We start from the raw sequence: 10,643 nt of genomic DNA, 5'->3' as shown, positions 1-10,643 counted from the left end.
AGCGGAAACAGGAACCTTTGACCTCATCACTGATTATTCCCACACTTTTCCTGTTTGTGACCATGGGTTAGACAGCAAGACTTTGGTACCACTACTGCTTCCACTAATTTCTATCTCCTCCCCAAGTGAATCTGTTGTTCCAGTTTATGGTTAGATTGGGTACTCTCAGACCGGACACTTGTACCAACTAAGGACTGTGATATAGTAGTCCAGGAAACACTTTTGAATGCAAGAGCCTCTTAAGAGGAAGCTCTTCTGTGAATGCTGTCACCTATTGAGTTGAACCCTATGATATTACTTTCTCTCCTGTCAATCAGAGCAACACTATTCAATAATGGGTGTCTGTAAGTGCATATTTGCAGAAAAGGGCAGTTAGAGTTTTCATCTGAGTCTGATTTGCTGCACTGTGACATAGAATGAGTTTGAAAAGATGCGGTAACCAGCTTCATGCTTCTTAGAGGAAGCATGTGCAAGCCATTACTGTCCTCATTTGGTAGCTGTCATTTGAAAGGGGACAGCTATCTAGTGGGTGGAAATTGAAAAATTACCAAATAAGTTACTCAAAATGGTACTCATCCAATCCTTAGACCAACTGTTCTGCCATAGGGAAAAAACAGGGGCTGTATGACTGGATGCTTGTCATCTCTGAGAACCTTTCAGGGTAGTCTTATGGAATGTCATGTTCATCATGATGATGTGACATGTTATGTAGATGATTCTCACCACCCCTGGTGGTTAGAAGAGGTGAAGAGGTCACTAGATACCAATTTAAGTGTGATTTTATGAGCTTGGATAACTGGAAGGTTCCCTCTATATATTAATGGCTGGGTGTGGAAGGTCAGTTGGAAGGTTGTTGCATAAGAGGTTTTTAGAGATTTTTCCACAGGGCCATATTTACCTATGGACAATTCAAGCAGTGTGTGCAGATCCACACACAAAGTATTAATAGAACTCTTGATTGTTGCATATGTGCTTGTGAACCTGTTTCATCTTTTGCTTGTCTGATATTCCAATTAACTACCTTACTTTTCTAATCATCATATCAAACCTTGGAACTGGTGGGTTAAAGTTGAAAAGCACCAACCATCCATTTATGTTGCACCTTTAGATCACACCTATCAATTTTACACGTTTTTATAGACTCAAATCTAGTTTACTAAACCAAGACTTCAGTGAGGATGTTATGTCTTGGATAATCAGTCTTGTTTTACCAGATCCCTTCCTTTAAAATTCCTGAGGCTTTAAAGTGTTATTGCTAGCCTTTTTGTGGGAGCGAAATAATCAGCTGCATACGATCTAAAGGAATTACAAAGATAATCTGTTTTTGTGTGGTTTTATCTTTTGTTTGTGTCAGTCTTTTGTACAAGTATTCTGTAAAACATTGTGTAATATGCACCATTTCTGCAGTGTGTGTGTGTGTGTGTGTGTGCATGTGTGTGTGTGTGTGTTTGTTAGAAAAAGCAGAAGACAAAACTGAATACATTTGTATTCTCTTTGCTTCTCACTCAACAGATTCAAAGAGGTCTTTTAAGAATGGCTTTGTCTCTCATGGGGTTGATACTTCATTACACTGGCCCTTCATACTTGCTGTGCATTTTGGAAAAAAAGGGCAGGATCTACACAGTTTGATCCCCGGTGAAATAAGATTTACGGTCTCAAATTGAACAGATTAAGTAAGCCAATTTCACCATCAAAGAAAAGTTCACACTGTGTGCTTTTATCATGGGGATATTCACAAAACAAAAGGACAATAACTCAGTTGAAATTTCAATTTAAAGCAGCAGTGAGCTGCACTGATGTTGATTAAAGCTGAAGACTCCTTTCAATGGATCCAGCTTTGTACTATACCCTGGTGTGTTAAGTTTGTAAACTTGTCTCTCCCAAAGTTCATATTTCTCACACATTTCTGACACAGATGCATGTAAATAAAACACAGACATCCCATCTAAGTAAAATACAGACTTCCTAGTTCTCCCGGAGACTTCCATGTGTAATTCAACACGGCCTGAATTGGAGTGATGGATTTAATTGACGAACATTGAAAATGGCCTAGCAGTATATTCTAAAGGGATGAAATATTTCTTATCAGCAGCTCGTAAATGTGTGCGTTTTCAAGGACACCCCACTGCTCTCGGACAGATTTATTGTTTGTGAGATGGGAGACACAAACGAACACTCACACTCACATAAAGCATCCATTGTTAATAGACAGAGACAGGTCAGGTTTTAGGGATTTTTGTCAAATTAAAAGAACAGAGGGATTTAACATATACAACTTGAATCACTCTATCAAAGCCCTACACCAAGCTAATGCCTTATTTTTTTTAAGTACTGTTACTGAAAGAGGTTTCCACATCAAGGCTGCAAGATTTCAGGCAAGATAAAGTCACACGATTATCTTTTAAAGCATTATCATCCTTCAGTTAGTTTAGCTAGTATTTTTAGTTTTGGTGGCAGGGTTTGCTTCTAAATAATCTCTCTCTCTCTCTCTCCATCACAACCTCATGCTCAAAAACCTTACATGATAATTGCACACTTTAGTTACACCTTAGACCGTTATAACTCAGTTTACACAGACACTCAGACAGTAAGAGCTTCGAGCTCAGGATCGAACCTTGAGGGCGACACGGTGGTGCAGAGTGTAACATTACAGCCTCACAGTCTGATCCGGAGCTCAGGTTACTCTCTGTCAATTAAACAGAAATATTATAGAGAAGCTTAGTGCATGAACTAAACACTTGGAGAGCAAAAGAAGGACAACAGGTAGCCCGTAAGCAACACCTCTCAGACTGCACATGAAAACGAAAGCAGTAAAAAATCTTTAGCCTGCTGCAGTTCTACATATTTAATGCCACTTCAAAAGATGGGTCTCTTGAGCCAAGAAATTCCTTAAAAATACACATATAAGATTGTTTACTATATTCACAAGTGCCAAGTATTTGAAAGCAGCTGCGAAGCAAATATTTCAAAGATGAAAATAGCTGTACTAAATTCAATGATACTAAAATATTTTAAATAATCTAAAAATCTTTGAAGGTTATGGAATTACAGTGCTGTGCTAAAGTTGTAGACACACTCATTCTTTAAATACAAGGTTTATTCTGCATGATCAAGACTGTACAAAATATTATAGAATTTCCTTCTTACAAAGGTGCACATTTTGATCATCATATAGTACACAGTTATGAAAGGGAAATGATTTATAATTACACTGTAACCCCGATGAGGGTGAGTATTTCAACCGGGGAATAAAACATTATAGGATATGATGTTATTGGAAAATAGATCATGATAATGTGGTTTGATGCAGCTTATGTATTATTATGTATAACAGCACATGTTGAAGTGTTTTTATTCCTCTTACTTAATGACAAAATGCCAATTTCATTTATTCATTTATTAACATCATACATTCCACCATTTGTAGTTTCACTTTATTTTGTGGATCATCTGAGAGCTGAGTTAGTTCCTGGTATCACTTACACTCTAGCAGCTATACAGAGTCATTTACTCACAAGCTCTTTATTTTCTCTTTCTTGAATGAAATAAATGAAGCTGGTAGTTATAGACCCCCTGGGATGTGGGAGCTTAGTGTAGTGACTCCTGATTAGAAGGTTGTGAGATCAAATCCCAGTTTCTACCAAACTTCCCCTGCTGCACCCCTGAGCAAGGCCCTGTACCCTTAATTGCTCAGAAATGTAAAATGAGATAAATTGTGATTAAGTGGAAAAGGGTGTATGCCAAATGCTAGAAATGTAAATATTGCACTTGGATAGTGCAAAGTTCTTTATTCGGAAATCTCTCTTACTGACTGTTACAATATCCTGACTCTAGACACTTCTTCCACTAATAATAATATTAAATAACCGGGTCCTCACAGAACTCTTCATCATGCCAAGATACAGTCATTTTTCATTAAACATTCTTATTTTTTTTTAGAAAAGTTTTCTGTATATCTTTTTATTTACTATTTCTTATTCGTCTTGGATTATGTTAATGCTATAGTAATAATTGAAATGGATTAGATAGATAGCTTTATATAGACATATAACAATAATTAGAATTACAGTCGGGACTACTGTTGGAGCTGATGTTATAGAAAATTAAAAAAACAACTTCTAACCAATCAGATTTGAAGATTCAACAGTGCTGGGGTAAAATGCATTTTATAAATTTAGGTCTTATAAGTGGTTGATTATAAGTCTTAGGTAGTGCTTTAATAGTGATAAAGCTGGAGTAAGACACACACACACACACACACACATGCACACACACGTGCTCTAGACCCTCAGACTCTGGTCTAAAACTGCAAAATTCAGACTATAAGCCCCTTTGCTGTGCCTCTGACACCAACATCAAACATGCAAACCATACGTGATTCTTAGAACATTAAAAAAACAAAAAGCAGCTGGTTCAGATGAAGACGTTTGTCCTGCTGCTTATTATTTTATGGCCGTTTTTGAAGGCAAAAGCATTCAGAAGATCAAACCATGAGAACATTACCCATCCTGCTCCACTTTTGGGCTTGTTTTCTTAAACTGCTTTGTTTTTGTTTTGTTTTGTTTTTTTTGTTTTTTCATTTTTGGATTTTTTTTTTCTTCCCCTAGCCCATCTGACATCCCTTTGTGTGTCTGCCTGCATGTCTGCCTCGTGTTGTACAGATTTATGAATTTACATTTACACCTACAGCTCTTATCAGGTGCCTTATAGGCTCCAGGGGAAACAAGTCCTCTGATAGTTCAGGGTTAAAGGATACTAGTAAGAAAACCCTGTAAATGAGGAGATACTATGAGTTAGTAGAGTACCTCAGTAATATTTTCTTACATTAATTATAGTCATATTTTTATGATAAGATTCTGTCTGAAGACATCCAGTGATGGTCAGATCATTTTACCACGTGGATGCCAGGACAGAGAGGAGTCTTTATACATGTGTTCCTGTATGGTGGGTGATTAGTACATTATTATTTTTAATGTCTTGTTCAAATTGTTGTTAGATGTCTGTATGTCAATCCTTTAAACATTTATGAAGATGTTACCTCTTCCAAAATTGTATGTCTTTGATGATGACAATTGTTGGTGATCTTTCAGCTGCTCCATACAGGTGTGAGGGGTCAACACAGCGGACCAACTAGTCTACACAACAACTTGGCACAGGTTTTACACCGGATGCACCTCCTGACGCAACCCTCCCATTTTATCCGGGCTTGGGACCGGCACTGCGTCCAGCGGCTGGGGTTTGGGCACCGGCTGGAAATCGAACCTGGAACTTCTGCATGATAGGTGAGAAACCTAACACTGAGCAACCAGTGCCCTTTTTGATGATGACAAATAATAAGCAATAATGTGGAATCATGGCTTACTTGGCAGAACAAAACTAGCTGGAAAACATTTATCATGATATAAAAGCACTAAGGATTAGAGTTTTCACCCTGTATATTCATTTCAAGCCCCAAGTTTGACCCAATGTTGGAAAGGGAGCTCTTGTCTGTAATGTACCTCCTTGTTTCTTCATCACTCCTACCTATCTGCTCTATACCTCCAGCAGCACAGCCCTACCTACTTAACCAAAACAATTAAATGATCAATTAGGTGAAATTGTAAGCAAGCATTTAGTTATGCAGTTTATTTATATTCCCTGCTTACTAGAACTTCTCCCATCTCTCTCTCTCTCTCTCTCTCTCTCTCTCTCTCTCTCTCTCTCTCTCTTTGCTCATGCCACATTATTAAATCTGTATTTGACCCATATTTGGTATATTGCACTCTCATACACTTTACCTCAAGGGCCCTTGTTTCCTAAAGAGCTTGTACTTGGAATACTGAAAGGAAAAACTTTTATAGTTCTACACAAAAACATAACAGCTTTCCCTAGGTGAGCAAACCAATAAACCTTTAGGGCACTATAAGGAAAAGTAAACTGACACAGTTTCAGTAGTTGACACTCTGCCGACTGCCAGTGGCAACAGATGGCTGTCAAGTATAAATACCCTGGGTTGAAGTCAGCAGTTTATCTGTGAGGAGATTCAGCAGAGTTGATGCTTTAGGCTTCATGAAGTGCAGGGTGTGCCAGTGTGCTGGTGCTAGTGTGTTTCCTGGTTTACTTTCTAAGCATAGAACACCAAGTAGTGAAAGATAGCAATATTTATAACCATATGTGATGGAAATGCATGGACATTAGGAAGTATGTTCATGCATGTATCAGGCCAGAAGCTTGATGTGTCATGTCTGGGTATATTGGTGAGGACCAGGATGTGTATTTCGACCTTGTGGAGACATTTGACTGATTTTAATGAGAAAGAATTTTTCAAAAGCTAAGGTTAAAATTAGGATTAGATTTAGGTGTTGGCATATAAATAAATAGCTATGTTAATAATTAGTGGAAGGGATCCTTACAAGGATAGTAAGACAAGTGTGTGTGTGTGTGTGTGTGTGTGTGTGCATAAGAAAAGTAGTGCCAAAAGTGACACATAAGTGTGCTTTGGTACTTATTGATGTATTACTTATTTACTTATTCTGAACACATTGAAACACACACACACAGAATTTTGTCCTGGGGTCCCAACACTTACTCACATCTCCATCATAGCAATATCCAACCATTAAAACGCTTACAAACACACCCACATACACACACACACACACACACACGTACACATACACACACACACACACACACACACACACACACACGAATAGACGATCGTTCTACCTCCTTTCTCTCTCTCTCTCTCTCTCTCTCTCTCTCTCTCTTCCTCTATCTCTCTCTCTCACACACACACACACACGTGCGCACTCCCTCTCTCAGTCTCTTTCTATTTTCTCTGTTATTCTCTCAGGATCAGTCCATACCTCTCTCTGTCTCACTCACTCTGCGTTACCGGAGTGGGTGCAGGATTGAGTGCAGAGGAAGTGTGCAGCTCTCCTCCTCCTCCTCCTCCTCCTCTCTCTCCACTTGTTTACTCTGTATGTCCCACACACTCCTAACTGGTTTTCACTTCACAGCTGCGGCAGCAGTAGAATGCGTGTGTGTGCGCATGGAGAAGTGGACTCTCTTGATCCGGTCTGCATGAAGAACACATTCAATATGCTGCACGAGGCTGCAAACTGATTCTCCAAGAACAAACAACAACAAAAAAAGCACAAAACAAGAGGAATACAGGCTCCAGCATTATTCAGTCATGGGTAAGAACACATTTTTTGCTTTGTATTAAAAAATCAACTTAAAGAAAACTTTGCTTCAGTTGAGTGGATATTTCCTCCTCTGCTTCAAACAGATTTAATTTGTACTTATATTCTAAACGCTGATGCATTATTTAGTGCATTGTTGACATGAAGCATCATTTGATCTGTGTGGTAATCAGCTTGTTGGATTATTTGCTTGCTTCTGATCCAGACACTGGCTTTATCTACCCAGATATTAGGTTTCCATGCTTTACTACTTACCATTCATTCATGTATTACACATATAATCATTTACACTTAGGGTGTGTTTAATTTTGCAGATGTATGTGGGCATATAACTTTGAATATCGCTGTCGTGTGCGCGTTTTCCTTTCTGAACATGGATTAAAACTGGCGGTAAGAGTAGTAGTAATTTTATGTTAACAGGAGTCTAAGGATAATGAAACAACCCTCACTTTAAAGCGGTAACCCAGTAGGAGGGGAACTGTTCAACTTCATGCATGTGTGTCTAAGCAAGAGATACACACACTCATACCAGAGATACCTGAGGCACTGTAAGATCCCCATGCCTGTCTGAAACTCTGCAAATGCGATGTAGCGGATATGTCATTTATTGTCCAGTGCCACAATCAGTCTGACAGGATACTCGATCAGCGTTCAGAAAAACTCCATAGTTGCTTTCATTCTGCAGATTATTCATAACTTGGAAACATGTACACAAGTGCATCCTGCGTTTGATCTGGGCTTTCAATGGCTCAAAATGAATTTCTCTGTTTCATCCCAGTTTAATCACTGCCTCTAATGAAGCTAAGACTAAAGATCTATCCTGATGAAAGAGATGTTCTAGATAATAGTAGCAGAGCCTTTTGTTTTTCTGTGGTTTTAATGTGCAAATGAGAGGAGCAGAGCCGTCTGAACTAACATCAGATGACAGATGACTGTAGTCTCTATACCCTCTCATGTGATACGCTTTAGAGCTCATCAATAAGGCACTGGCATTTAGGTTTAAAGGATTGAAGAAAACCTTTTGTTGCCATCCTCTTTTTTTCATTTTGCACGCATTTTTCACCGGAAGATTGATTTTGTGCTCTGTTTGAATAGTGAAATGAACATCTGTACCACCTTGAAGATATCAAAACTAATTATACGATCCATATTATTTGAAAATAACTCAAATGACACCTAAAACATTCAGTTACAGTATGGCATACAGTAATCTGATCTGTGTTGTGTGGGGAGATTTACTCATTTCTATTTAATTAACATAATAATCAACGCAACCTGGTCACATTGGACCAGCTGTTACATGGTGATTCCTTTCTCTTCTGGATCTGATTATGTTTCGAATAGCATCTCTGTTGCATCTTTGTTGTTTGTCTGTTGTTCTGTTTATTAAGTGTTCTTGTTGTTTTGGCAGTTGTATTGTTGGTTGTGAAGATTTGAGCACGGTTATGATTTAGCCAGGGGTAAAAGAAAATTAGAAGAAAATCAAACATTTGAGGAGAATATTAGTTTTGCTGAGTGGATGTGCCATTAACATTTCCAAACAAACCCCAGCATGTTCCTGGGAGCAGTCAGGGTCGTCACACTGAAGAGGATGCACTTTAAGATGGAGTGAGAGTAGTGCCTTCTCCTGAGGGCTCTTTCAGACTCTGTAAATCAGGGGCTTAATGCACCAGCAGATCCACTATATACTTCTTCTTCTTCTTTTTTTTTAAATGACTCTCAGCTCAATTTTTGCCAAGCACATTTTTCACAAGACATTTATTCAGAACTTTCTGAAACATTGTCCGAACAGAACGGGTGAAAAAAAATCTCCCTTAGAATTAGGGCCCAAATTTAGGCGACTAATTTTAGGCACGGTACGTCATCCCTCTTAGGTGAGAAATGCATTTAGGAAGAGAACAAAAGCATAGCGGATTAATAGGAGTAATATTTCAGCCATCATACCAAAATCATTCCAGCATGGGTGATTTGCCTCTAGGAAAGAGAAAAACCATGACAAAGATATCTTCATTTCAAGCCCTTTGACTTTGTGAAGTCAGTTAGCAGAAATAGAGACAAAACAGATTTTTGTAGTTTGATGCAGAGCCGCAAAAACACGACAGCAGCTCAGTGTACAACAGTGAAGATGGCATTTTCACAGACTAACCTACTGGGATCAGTGTAATAGAGTGTAATCGGAGCTTCACTTTGGGTCACTGTAGCGAAAAGCTGACTCTCGAACACCTTCTGTTAATGTGAGACACATTAGAGTTAAAACTCCATCCATTTTTCTTACATTAGTAAGAGCTGATGAGGTGAACAGTGGGTGAGAGTAAACAAATCCACTCGGGCAGGCAATGAAAAGTCAGAGAGAGAGAGAGTCAGAGATAGAGAGGGTAAATGAGTGAGTGTGAGAGAGAGAGAGAGAGAGAGAGAGAGAGATAGAGAGAGGGTAAATAAGTAAGTGAGGGAGAGAGAGATAGAGAGAGAGACAGAGAGAGAGGGTAAGTGGGTGGGTGATAAAGAGAGAGAGAGAGAGAGAGAGAGAGAGAGGGTAAGTGAGTAAGTGAATGAGACAGAGAGAGAGAGACAGAGAAAGGGTGAGTGAGTGAATGAGTGAGTGAGTGAGACAGACAGACAGACAGACAGAAAGAGAGATGCAGAGAGAGAGAGGATAAGTGAGTGAGTGAGTGAGTGAGACAGACAGAAAGAGAGATGCAGAGAGAGAGAGGATAAGTGAGTGAGTTAGTGAGTGAGTGAAACAGATAGTGAGAAAGAGAGACAGAGCGAGAGAGGGTAAGTGAGTGAGTGAGACAGACAGAGAGAGAGAGACAGAGAGAGAGGATAACCAAGAGTGAGTAAGTGAGTGAGTGAGTGAAACAGACAGAAAGAAAGAGAGACAGAGCGAGAGAGGGTAAGTGAGTGAGTGAGACAGAGAGAGACAGAGAGAGAGGGTAAGTGAGTAAGTGAGTGAGTGAGTGAGACAGACAGTGAGAAAGAGAGACAGAGCGAGAGAGGGTAAGTGAGTGAGTGAGACAGACAGAGAGAGAGACAGAGAGAGAGGATAACCAAGAGTGAGTGAGTGAGTGAGTGAGTGAGTGAGTGAGTGAAACAGACAGAGAGAAAGAGAGACAGAGCGAGAGAGGGTAAGTGAGTGAGTGAGACAGACAGAGAGAGACAGAGAGAGAGGGTAAGTGAGTGAGACAGACAGAGAGAGGGAAACAGACAGAGAGAAAGAGAGACAGAGCGAGAGAGGGTAAGTGAGTGAGTAAGACAGACAGAGAGAGACGGAGAGAAAGGGTGAGTGAGTGAGAGAGAGAGAGAGAGAGAGAGAGAGAGAGATGTAGTAGTTTATCTTGATTTAGTACATTACTATTAGAAGTTCCTTTTCTTCTTTTCAGTTTAAATATCTCCTAAACCTCTTCTACCATTCCTGACCACACAACACAACAACTTTAACCATGCAGCTCTAGAGGT

The 10,643-nt window shown here is 39.4% G+C and overlaps 1 protein-coding gene across 2 annotated transcripts in view; it reads left to right on the top strand.

Annotated features, from left to right (window-relative positions):
• Positions 1–6,783: 6,783 nt before the first annotated feature.
• The window catches only part of shisal1a (shisa like 1a), a 34,122-nt gene continuing 30,262 nt past the window's right edge, over positions 6,784–10,643 (top strand). The window contains exon 1 of one of the 2 annotated variants that reach the window (XM_058417739.1): positions 6,784–7,181. The gene's annotated coding sequence lies outside the window, so the exon portion shown is untranslated. The remainder of the gene's footprint in view (positions 7,182–10,643) is intronic. The other variant, XM_058417740.1, reaches the window with a different exon arrangement.

The sequence above is a fragment of the Hemibagrus wyckioides genome, linkage group LG19, assembly GCF_019097595.1.
Source record: "Hemibagrus wyckioides isolate EC202008001 linkage group LG19, SWU_Hwy_1.0, whole genome shotgun sequence".
Classification (NCBI taxonomy): Eukaryota; Metazoa; Chordata; class Actinopteri; order Siluriformes; family Bagridae; genus Hemibagrus; species Hemibagrus wyckioides.
This window is presented reverse-complemented; position numbering and strand designations above follow the sequence as displayed.